The following is a 13939-nucleotide window of genomic DNA, read 5'->3' on the forward strand; positions in this document are numbered from 1 at the left end:
GTCATTTACAATAATCACAGACGATGATTATAGCCTCGCCCATTTATCATCTCTTCGCTGTGAACGAAATCATAGGCAACTCTGATTGCACCTACATCTATCAGTTTACCTATTTATTCAACCTTCTATCTCTTTGTCTATCGTCCTTCATCGAAGGTTTTCTGTAAATAAATGTAAATATCAGCCATTAATATGTCCTGAGATCAATGTCGAAGCAGCGAACAAAAGAAATCAAGTTTGGATTGAAATACTTAGCCCCGTTTTTGCACCTTCCCTCATCATTTGTCTACCATTCATTCTCCTTAAGGATCTACGAACTAACTGCAGAGTTGTATTACAAATATATGAAACATATCACCAACTCACTGTTTTGTGAATATTTCTTGCTATATTACATCTGTCACTTTCTAACTGCAATCATCCAATGATAATCTTTCTATATTTTTTTGCTGTTTAACTTCTTTCATTACAATAATAAACCAGACCGTGTTTTCGTCGTGTAACATGTAGTTCAAGAAGAAAGTCTAAAATAAGAAAAAATCCAATGGCATAAATTCAATAAAGTGGGAGACCAAATTGGAGGTGGAAGGATGGAGTAAAGAAGATTTTGAGTGGTCGGGGACTGAACATGCAGGAGGGTGAAAGGCGGGAAAGGAATAGAGTGAATTGGATCGAAATGGTATACCGGGGTGGAGGTGCTGTAGGTGGATTGAAATAGGGCATGTGAAGCGTCTGGGGTAAATCATGGAAAGTTCTGTGGGGCCTGGATGTGGAAGGAGACTGTGGTTTCGGGCATTATTACGTGACAGCTAGAGACTGAGTGTGAACGAATGGGGCCTTTGTTGTCTTTTCCTAGCGCTACCTCGCACACATGAGGGAGGAGGGGGATGATATTCCATGTGTGGCGAGGTGGCGATGGGAATGAATAAAGGCAGTGTGAATTGTGTGCATGTGTATATATGTATGTGTCTGTGTGTGTATATATATGTGTACATTGATATTATGGGTATGTATATTTGCGTGTGTGGACGTGTATGTATATACATGTGTATGGGGGTGGGTTGGGCCATTTCTTTCGTCTGTTTCCTTGCGCTACCTAGCAAACGCGGGAGACAGCGACAAAACAAAATGAAAATATAAAAATAAATATTTATATATATATATATATATATATATATATATATATATATATATATATATATATATATATATATATATATATATATATATATATATATATATATATATATATATATATATATATATTATCCCTAGGGATAGGGGAGAAAGAATACTTCCCACGTATTCCCTGCGTGTCGCAGAAGGCGACTAAAAGGGGAGGGAGCGGGGGGCTGGAAATCCTCCCCTCTCAATTTTTTTTTTTTAATTTTCCAAAAGAAAGAACAGAGAAGGGGGCCAGGTGAGGATATTCCCTTAATGGCCCAGTCCTCTGTTCTTAACGCTACCTCGCTAACGCGGGAAATGGCGAATAGTTTGAAAAAAAAAGGAAAAAAAAAAAATATATATATATATATATATATATATATATATATATATATATATATATATATATATATATATATATATATATATATATATATCCCTGGGGATAGGGGATTAAGAATACTTCCCACGTATTCCCTGGGTGTCGTAGAAGGCGACTAAAAGGGGAGGGAGCGGGGGGCTGGAAATCCTCCCCTCTCGTTTTTTTTTTTAATTTTCCAAAAGAAGGAACAGAGGGGGCCAGGTGAGGATATTCCAAAAAAGGCCCAGTCCTCTGATCTTAACGCTACCTCGCTAACGCGGGAAATGGCAAATAGTTTAAAAGAAAAGAAAATATATATATATATATATATATATATATATATATATATATATATATATATATATATATATATATATATATATATATATATATATATATATATATATATATGTATATATATATGTATGTATGTGTGTGTGTGTGTGTGCGTGTGTGTGTGTATGAGTGGTTGGGCTATTCTTCATTTGTTTCCTGGCGCTACCTCGCTGATGTGGGAAACAGCAATTAAGTATAATAATATATATATATATATATATATATATATATATATATATATATATATATATATATATATATATATATATATTTTTTTTTTTTTTTTGCTTTGTCGCTGTCTCCCGCGTTTGCGAGGTAGCGCAAGGAAACAGACGAAAGAAATGGCCCAACCCACCCCCATACACATGTATATACATACGTCCACACACGCAAATATACATACCTACACAGCTTTCCATGGTTTACCCCAGACGCTTCACATGCCTTGATTCAATCCACTGACAGCACGTCAACCCCGGTATACCACATCGTTCCAATTCACTCTATTCCTTGCCCTCCTTTCACCCTCCTGCATGTTCAGGCCCCGATCACACAAAATCTTTTTCACTCCATCTTTCCACCTCCAATTTGGTCTCCCACTTCTCCTCGTTCCCTCCACCTCCGACACATATATCATCTTGGTCAATCTTTCCTCACTCATTCTCTCCATGTGACCAAACCATTTCAAAACACCCTCTTCTGCTCTCTCAACCACGCTCTTTTTATTTCCACACATCTCTCTTACCCTTACGTTACTTACTCGATCAAACCACCTCACACCACATATTGTCCTCAAACATCTCATTTCCAGCACATCCATCCTCCTGCGCACAACTCTATCCATAGTCCACGCCTCGCAACCATACAACATTGTTGGAACCACTATTCCTTCAAACATACCCATTTTTGCTTTCCGAGATAAAGTTCTCGACTTCCACACATTCTTCAAGGCTCCCAGAATTTTCGCCCCCTCCCCCACCCTATGATCCACTTCCGCTTCCATGTTTCCATCCGCTGCCAGATCCACTTCCAGATATCTAAAACACTTCACTTCCTCCAGTTTTTCTCCATTCAAACTCACCTCCCAATTGACTTGACCCTCAACCCTACTGTACCTAATAACCTTGCTCTTATTCACATTTACTCTTAACTTTCTTCTTTCACACACTTTACCAAACTCAGTCACCAGCTTCTGCAGTTTCTCACATGAATCAGCCACCAGCGTTGTATCATCAGCGAACAACAACTGACTCACTTCCCAAGCTCCCTCATCCCCAACAGACTTCATACTTGCCCCTCTTTCCAAAACTCTTGCATTCACCTCCCTAACAACCCCATCCATAAACAAATTAAACAACCATGGAGAGATCACACACCCCTGCCGCAAACCTACATTCACTGAGAACCAATCACTTTCCTCTCTTCCTACACGTACACATGCCTTACATCCTCGATAAAAACTTTTCACTGCTTCTAACAACTTGCCTCCCACACCAAATATTCTTAATACCTTCCACAGAACATCTCTATCAACTCTATCATATGCCTTCTCCAGATCCATAAATGCTACATACAAATCCATTTGCTTTTCTAAGTATTTCTCACATACATTCTTCAAAGCAAACACCTGATCCACACATCCTCTACCACTTCTGAAACCACACTGCTCTTCCCCAATCTGATGCTCTGTACATGCCTTCACCCTCTCAATCAATACCCTCCCATATAATTTGCCAGGAATACTCAACCAACTTATACCTCTGTAATTTGAGCACTCACTCTTATCCCCTTTGCCTTTGTACAATGGCACTATGCACGCATTCCGCCAATCCTCAGGCACCTCACCATGAGTCATACATACATTAAATAACCTTACCAACCAGTCAACAATACAGTCACCCCCTTTTTTAATAAATTCCACTGCAATACCATCCAAACCTGCTGCCTTGCCGGCTTTCATCTTCCGCAAAGCTTTTACTACCTCTTCTCTGTTTACCAAATCATTTTCCTTAACCCTTGCACTTTGCACACCACCTCGACCAAAACACCCTATATCTGCCACTCTATCATCAAACACATTCAACAAACCTTCAAAATACTCACTCCATCTCCTTCTCACATCACCACTACTTGTTATCACCTCCCCATTTGCGCCCTTCACTGAAGTCCCCATTTGCTCACTTGTCTTACGCACTTTATTTACCTCCTTCTAGAACATCTTTTTATTCTCCCTAAAATTTAATGATACTCTCTCACCCCAACTCTCATTTGCCCTTTTTTTCACCTCTTGCACCTTTCTCTTGACCTTCTGTCTCTTTCTTTTATACGTCTCCCACTCAACTGCATTTTTCCCTGCAAAAATCGTCCAAATGACTCTCTCTTCTCTTTCACTAATACTCTTACTTCTTCATCCCACCACTCACTACCCTTTCTAATCAACCCACCTCCCACTCTTCTCATGCCACAAGCATCTTTTGCGCAATCCATCACTGATTCCCTAAATACATCCCATTCCTCCCCCACTCCCCTTACTTCCATTGTTCTCACCTTTTTCCATTCTGTACTCAGTCTCTCCTGGTACTTCCTCACACAAGTCTCCTTCCCAAGCTCACTTACTCTCACCACCCTCTTCACCCCAACATTCACTCTTCTTTTCTGGAAACCCATACAAATCTTCACCTTAGCCTCCACAAGATAATGATCAGACATCCCTCCAGTTGCACCTCTCAGCACATTAACATCCAAAAGTCTCTCTTTCGCGCGCCTGTCAATTAACACATAATCCAATAACGCTCTCTGGCCATCTCTCCTACTTACATAAGTATACTTATGTATATCTCGCTTTTTAAACCAGGTATTCCCAATCATCAGTCCTTTTTCCGCACATAAATCTACAAGCTCTTCACCATTTCCATTTACAACACTGAACACCCCATGTATACCAATTATTCCCTCAACTGCCACATTACTCACCTTTGCATTCAAATCACCCAACATTATAACCCGGTCTCGTGCATCAAAACCACTAACACACTCATTCAGCTGCTCCCAAAACACTTGCCTCTCATGATCTTTCTTCTCATGCCCAGGTGCATATGCACCAATAATCACCCATCTCTCTCCATCAACTTTCAGTTTTACCCATATTAATCGAGAATTTACTTTCTTACATTCTATCACATACTTCCACAACTCCTGTTTCAGGAGTACTGCTACTCCTTCCCTTGCTCTTGTCCTCTCACTAACCCCTGACTTTAGTCCCAAGACATTCCCAAACCACTCTTCCCCTTTACCCTTGAGCTTCGTTTCACTCAGAGCCAAAACATCCAGGTTCCTTTCCTCAAACATACTACCTATCTCTCCTTTTTTCACATCTTGGTTACATCCACACACATTTAGGCACCCCAATCTGAGCCTTCGAGGAGGATGAGCACTCCCCGCGTGACTCCTTCTTCTGTTTCCCATTTTAGAAAGTTAAAAAAATACAAGGAGGGGAGGATTTCTGGCCCCCCGCTCCCGTCCCCTCTAGTCGCTTTCTACGACACGCGAGGAATGCGTGGTAAGTATTCTTTCACCCCTATCCCCAGGGATAATATACATATATATATATACACATACACACACATACACACACACACACACATACATATATATACATGTGAAAAATGTAAGAAACAATTTAGAAACTGAAACTTCTAGCTTGAAATGAAATGAAAAAATGAATGTCACATAATGGTTCAACCTCTGGCTATGGAAAAAGGAAATGTTTAATTTATTTACACAAACATCAATAGTAGTTCTCATCAATTTAACCACTGTATCAATAAGCTTCAATGTCTAAGCTACATTTTTTCCAATTTCACTATTTTCTTGTCAAAGCACCATGTATGAAAACCAGGTAAACAAGCCAGCGTGGTGCACGGAGCTCCCCCCAGCTTGGCTGACCCGCTCGGCGCTCTACGATCTCTCGCGCTCTAATGCCGACGACGACGGAGGTGTATATATATACAAACTTATATATATTTCCCTCGGTCTCCTGCCCGTGCCATAGGACGTCCATCACTCGCCCAAGCACCCAGGAGACATGCCGCTCGAGGTCGTGTATATATATATATATATATATATATATATATATATATATATATATATATATATATATATATATATATATATATATATAAAGCGGAAGGTGGGGAGATAGAGATGACCTGGAGGAGTTCCACATCCACTGGGATGAAGGGAGGGAGACAGGAGTATAAACGAGGTTACCATAGCATTAGTAGAGGCACCAGATGTGGCCCCTGCACCAACTGACGGTAAGGACAGACAGTACAGGAAGACTGGCTGTGAGGTTACTCTCTGGATGGTGTGTACCACACAAGCATTTGTAAAGAGGAGAAACTTGCCTGTGGAGTGAAATTCCTGGGAATATTCACCAGGGAAAACCCGGAATAAAGAGGATATAGGAGAACACAGAGAGGCCAAAGACCATCACAAAATAAAGCAGAGAAAGGTGAAAGGGAGTGACTATTGTTATATATGAAAGCGGACAGAAGAGTGGCAGCCGAGGAGCCATCATTACGACCACTATATATATATATATATATATATATATATATATATATATATATATATATATATATATATATATATATATATATATTTATACTATTCGCTATTTCCCGTGTTAGCGAGGTAGCGTTGAGAACAGAAGACTGAGCCTTTGAGGGGATATCCTCACCTGGCCCCCTTCTCTGTACCTTCTTTTGGAAAATTAAAAACGAGAGGGGAGGATTTCCAGCCCCCCGCTCCCTTCCCTTTTAGTTGCTGTCTCCCGCATTCGCGAGGCAGCACAAGGACACAGATGGAAGAATGGCCCAACCCACCCACATACACATGTGCAGTATATATACATACACGTCCACACATGCACATATACAGACCTATACATTTCAACATATACATATATATATATATATATATATATATATATATATATATATATATATATATATATATATATATATATATATATATATATATATATATATATATATATATATATATATATATATATATATATATGTATATATATATATACACTGACATACACAAATATACACATGTGCATAATTCATACTTGCTGCCTTTATTCATTCCCGTTGCCACCCCACCACACATGAAATGACAACCCCCTCCCCTCGCATGTGAGCGAGGTAGTGCTAAGAAAAGACAACAAAGGCCACATTCGTTCACAATCAGTCTCTAGCTGTCATGTATAATGCACTGAAACAATTGCTCCCTTTCTACATCCAGGCCCCACAAAACTTTCCGTGGTTTACCCCAGATGCTTCACATGCCCTGGTTCAATCCATTTACAGCACATCAACCCCAGTATACTATATCGTTCCAATTCACTCTACTCCTTGAACACCTTTCATCCTCCTGCAAGTTCAGGCCCCAATCGCTCAAAATCTTTTTCACTTCATCTTTCCACCTCCAATTTGGTCTCCCACTTCTCGTTCCCTCCACCTCTAACACATATCCCCTTTGTCAATCTTTCCTCGCTCATTCTCTCCATGTGACCAAATAATTTCAAAACACCCTCTTCTGCTCTCTCAACCACACTCTTTTTATTACAACACATCTCTCTTACCCTTTCATTACTTACTCGATCAAACCACCTCACATCACATATTGTCCTCAAACATCTCATTTCCAACACATTCACCCTCCTCCGCACAACTCTATCTATAGCCCACGCCTCGCAACTATATAACATTGTTGGAACCACTATTCCTTCAAACATACCCATTTTTGCTTTCCGATATAATGTTCTCGCCTTCCACACATTTTTCAACACTCCCAGAACTTTCACCCCCTCCCCCACCCCGTGACTCACTTCCGCTTCCATGGTTCCATCCACTGCCAAATCCACTCCCAGATATCTAAAACACTTCACTTCCTCCAGTTTTTCTCCATTCAAACTTACCTCCCAACTGACTTGTCCCTCAACCTTACCGTACTTAATAACCTTGCTCTTATTCGTATTTACCCTCAGCTTTCTTCTTTCACATACTTTACCAAACTGAGTCACCAGTTTCGGAAGTTTCTCACACAAATCAGCCATCAGCGCTGTATCGTCAGCGAACAACAACTGACTCACTTCCCAAGTTCTCTCATCCACAACAGACTGCATACTTGCCCCTCTCTCCAAAACTCTTGCATTCACCTCCCTAACAACCCCATCCATAAACATATTAACGGTGGAGACATCATGCACCCCTGAAGCAAACTGACATTCACTGAGAACCAATCACTTTCCTCTCTTCCTACTCGTACACATGCCTTACATCCTCGATAAAAACTTTTCACTGCTTCTAGCAACTTTCCTCCCACACCATATATTCTTGATACCTTCCACATAGCATCTCTATCAACTCTATTATATGCCTTCTCCAGATCCATAAATGCTACATACAAATCCATTTGCTTTCCTAAGTATTTCTCACATACATTCTTCAAAGCAAACACCTGATCCACACATCCTCAACCACTTCTAAAACCACACTACTCTTCTCCAATCTGATGCTCTGTACATGCTTTCACCCTCTCAATCAATACACATGCCTTACATCCTCGATAAAAACTTTTCACTGCTTCTAGCAACTTTCCTCCCACACCATATATTCTTGATACCTTCCACATAGCATCTCTATCAACTCTATTATATGCCTTCTCCAGATCCATAAATGCTACATACAAATCCATTTGCTTTCCTAAGTATTTCTCACATACATTCTTCAAAGCAAACACCTGATCCACACATCCTCAACCACTTCTAAAACCATACTACTCTTCTCCAATCTGATGCTCTGTACATGCTTTCACCCTCTCAATCAATACCCTCCCATAGAATTTCCCAGGAATACTTAACAAACTTATACCTCTGTAATTTGAACACTCATCTTTATCCCCTTTTGCCTTTGTACAATGGCACTACGCATGCATTCCGCCAATCCTAAGGCACCTCACCATGAGTCATACATATATTAAATATCCTTACCAACCAGTCAACAACACAGTCACCCCTTTTTTGATAAATTCCACTGCAATACCATCCAAACCCGCTGCCTTTCCGGCTTTCATCTTCCGCAAAGCTTTCACTATCTATTCTCTGTTTACCAAATCATTTTCCCTAACCCTCTCACTTTACACCCCACCTCAACCATAACACTCTGCATCTGCCACTCTATCAACTAACTCATTCAACAAAACTTGAAAATACTCACTCCATCTCCTTCTCACATCACCACTACTTCTTATCGCCTCCCCATTAGCCACCTTCACCGATGTTCCCATTTGTCTCTTGTCTTATGCACTTTATTTACCTCCTTCCAGAACATCTTTTTATTCTCCCTAGAATTTAATGATACTCTCTCACCCCAACTCTCATTTGCCCTCTTTTATATATATATATATATATATATATATATATATATATATATATATATATATATATATATATATATATATATATATATTTTTTTTTTTTTTTTTTTTATACTTTGTCGCTGTCTCCTGCGTTTGCGAGGTAGCGCAAGGAAACAGACGAAAGAAATGGCCCAACACACCCCCATACACATGTATATACATACACGTCCACACACGCAAATATACATACCTATACATCTCAATGTACACATATATATACACACACAGACACATAGATATATACCCATGCACACAATTCACACTGTCTGCCTTTATTCATTCCCATCGCCACCTCGCCACACATGGAATACCATCCCCCTCTCCCCTCATGTGTGCGAGGTAGCACTAGGAAAAGACAACAAAGGCCCCATTCGTTCACACTCAGTCTCTAGCTGTCATGCAATAATGCCCGAAACCACAGCTCCCTTTCCACATCCAGGCCCCACACAACTTTCCATGGTTTACCCCAGACGCTTCATTTGCCCTGATTCAATCCACTGACAGCACGTCAACCCCGGTATACCACATCGTTTCAATTCACTCTATTCCTTGCCCGCCTTTCACCATCCTGCATGTTCAGGCCCCAATCACACAAAATCTTTTTCACTCCATCTTTCCACCTCCAATTTGGTCTCCCACTTCTCGTTCCCTCCACCTCCGACGCATATATCCTCTTGGTCAATCTTTCCTCACTCATTCTCTCTATGTGCCCAAACCATTTCAAAACACCCTCTTCTGCTCTCTCAACCACGCTCCATTTATTTCCACACATCTCTCTTACCCTTACATTACTTACTCGATCAAACCACCTCACATCACATATTGTCCTCAAACATCTCATTTCCAGCACATCCACCCTCCTGCGCACAACTCTATCCATAGCCCACGCCTCGCAACCATACAACATTGTTGGAACCACTATTACTTCAAACATACCCATTTTTGCTTTCCACGATAATGTTCTCGACTTCCACACATTCTTCAAGGCTCCCAGGATTTTCGCCCCCTCCCCCACCCTATGATTCACTTCCGCTTCCATTGTTCCATCCGCTGCCAGATCCACTCCCAGATATCTAAAACACTTTACTTCCTACAGTTTTTCTCCATTCATACTTACCTCCCAATTGACTTGATCCTCAACCCTACTGTACCTAATAACCTTGCTCTTATTCACATTTACTCTTAACTTTCTTCTTTCACACACTTTACCAAACTCAGTCACCAGCTTCTGCAGTTTCTCACATGAATCAGCCACCAGCGCTGTATCATCAGCGAACAACAACTGACTCACTTCCCAAGCTCTCTCATCCACAACAGACTTCATACTTGCCCCTCTTTCCAAAACTCTTGCATTCACCTCCCTAACAACCCCATCCATAAACAAATCAAACAACCATGGAGACATCACACACCCCTGCCGCAAACCTACATTCACTGAAAACCAATCACTCTCCTCTCTTCCTACACGTACACATGCCTTACATCCTCGATAAAAACTTTTCGCTGCTTCTAACAACTTTCCTCCCACACCATATATTCTTAATACCTTCCACAGAGCATCTCTATCAACTCTAAAGATGTTCTGGAAGGAGGTAAATAAAGTGCGTAAGACAAGGGAGCAAATGGGAACTTCAGTGAAGGGCGAAAATGGGGAGGTGATAACAAGTAGTGGTGATGTGAGAAGGAGATGCAGTGAGTATTTTGACGGTTTGTTGAATGTGTTTGATGATACAGTGGCAGATATAGGGTGTTTTGATCGAGGAGGTGTGCAAAGTGAGAGGGTTAGGGAAAATGATTTGGTAAACAGAGAAGAGGTAGTAAAAGCTTTGCGGAAGATGAAAGCCGGCAAGGCAGCAGGTTTGGATGGTATTGCAGTGGAATTTATTAAAAAAGGGGGTGACTGTATTGTTGACTGGTTGGTAAGGTTATTTAATGTATGTATGATTCATGGTGAGGTGCCTGAGGATTGGCGGAATGCTTGCATAGTGCCATTGTACAAAGGCAAAGGGATAAGAGTGAGTGCTCAAATTACAGGTGTATAAGTTTGTTGAGTATTCCTGGTAAATTATATGGGAGGGTATTGATTGAGAGGGTGAAGGCATGTACAGAGCATCAGATTGGGGAAGAGCAGTGTGGTTTCAGAAGTGGTCGAGGATGTGTGGATCAGGTTGGGGCAAATCAAGTTGTCAAGCAATGGTTTATGGCACAATGCTAAATCATCCAAGGAGAGATGTGCAATCAATGAGGAATAAATATTTTATTATAGAAAGTTTATGTTATCAGCAAGGACTATAGTTTTTTGCGACCCTTTTGTATAATTAAAAGAGAATGGTATTACGTTCACAAGGCTGTAAATATTGGAGTCAGTGAATGGTATGTGGATAATGACCACTTCGAGGATCACGTCAACCGTTAGTAAGGAGTAATAACTGGCCACGTGATGCAGAGGGAGAGCTGGGGTGCAACCGAATTACGTCATTGCTTGTTTAATGATACGTGTGAGGTCCGAGAATGGCGTGACAACTTGGTTTACCAGATTATTAACATCTTCCAAAAAGCCAGTGAAATAATGTGCATGACAAGTGATCTGGGTATATAAACTATCAACATATATGGAAATAGTCACTATAGCATGTATAGTATTAACAGACTTTGACAGTAGTTCTACCTGTTGTGTCAAGTTATTAACAGTTAACATTATGTCATTCAAATATTTAGAATGTTGTTATAAGATCTTAACCTCAGCCTTAATATACCTGTTGTTAAGAAGTTGTTGAAATTGTAACGATTTGATCTGATTCCTAACTGAATTAAGTTCTTCCTGAGTAGCAATACCAAACAAATATGATTGGAGGGAACCTACAACATTAAGCAGACCTCTCTTGCTTCTCCGTTGCTTTTTCGTGTTCATCCTGGCATTAGTATTTACTGGAGATTCAATGTCTTGTATTATGTCATACAGAATCACACAGGTACTATTCAGTTTCCAGGTCCACTGGTTTAACAAAGTTGGAGGAGGAGCAACACTAGTGTTTCTGATCGTTACACTGGTGTAAAACTTGAGTAGGGTAGACCGTAAGCGAGGTACGGCCTCCATTAGTTTTACTAAATTATCGTAAGTGTAGGGTAGACCCTCCAGGCCCAACTTAACTGAGACTGTGTCCCTCACGAGGCGGACCCCGAGGGGAGTCGTGAGAAGGGCGCCTGGTACTGCCATGGTGTCATATACAGGAAGACACCATAAGGACATGAGAAGGAAGAACCTGGAAAATGATCAACTTAACAACTTCTTAAAGGCGAGGTCTTAATGATGTGTGTGTGGTGGTGATGTGAGGGTGGTGGTGATGTCAGGGTGGTGGTGATGTCAGGGTGGTGGTGATGTGAGTGTGGTGGTGATGTGAGGGTGGTGGTGATGTGAGGGTGGTGGTGATGTGAGGGTGGTGGTGATGTGAGGGTAGTGGTGATGTGAGGGTGGTGGTGATGTGAGGGTGGTGGTGATGTCAGGGTGGTGGTGATGTGAGGGTGGTGGTGATGTGAGGGTGGTGGTGATGTGTGTGTGGTGGTGATGTGAGGGTGGTGGTGATGTGAGCGTGGTGGTGATGTGAGGGTGGTGGTGATGTGAGGGTGGTGGTGATGTGAGGGTGGTGGTGATGTGAGGGTGGTGGTGATGTGAGGGTGGTGGTGATGTGAGGGTGGTGGTGATGTGAGGGTGGTGGTGATGTGAGGGTGGTGGTGATGTGAGGGTGGTGGTGATGTGAGAGTGGTGGTGATGTGAGGGTGGTGGTGATGTGAGGGTGGTGGTGATGTGAGAGTGGTGGTGATGTGAGGGTGGTGGTGATGTGAGGGTGGTGGTGATGTGAGGGTGGTGGTGATGTGAGGGTGGTGGTGATGTGAGGGTGGTGGTGATGTGAGGGTGGTGGTGATGTGAGGGTGGTGGTGATGTGAGGGTGGTGGTGATGTGAGGGTGGTGGTGATGTGAGGGTGGTGGTGATGTGAGGGTGGTGGTGATGTGAGGGTGGTGGTGATGTGAGGGTGGTGGTGATGTGAGGGTGGTGGTGATGTGAGGGTGGTGGTGATGTGAGGGTGGTGTTGATGTGAGGGTGGTGGTGATGTGAGGGTGGTGGTGATGTGAGGGTGGTGTGGTTGTGAGGGTGGTGGTGATGTGAGGGTGGTGGTGATGTGAGGGTGGTGGTGATGTGAGGGTGGTGTTGATGTGAGGGTGGTGGTGATGTGAGGGTGGTGGTGATGTGAGGGTGGTGGTGATGTGAGGGTGGTGTTGATGTGAGGGTGGTGGTGATGTGAGGGTGGTGGTGATGTGAGGGTGGTGGTGATGTGAGGGTGGTGTGATGTGAGGGTGGTGGTGATGTGAGGGTGGTGGTGATGTGAGGGTGGTGGTGATGTGAGGGTGGTGGTGATGTGAGGGTGGTGGTGATGTGAGGGTGGTGGTGATGTGAGGGTGGTGGTGATGTGAGGGTGGTGGTGATGTGAGGGTGGTGGTGATGTGAGGGTGGTGGTGATGTGAGGGTGGTGGTGATGTGAGGGTGGTGGTGATGTGAGGGTGGTGGTGATGTGAGGGTGGTGGTG

This window comes from Panulirus ornatus, chromosome 43 (genome assembly GCF_036320965.1).
Source record: "Panulirus ornatus isolate Po-2019 chromosome 43, ASM3632096v1, whole genome shotgun sequence".
NCBI classification, from domain to species: Eukaryota; Metazoa; Arthropoda; class Malacostraca; order Decapoda; family Palinuridae; genus Panulirus; species Panulirus ornatus.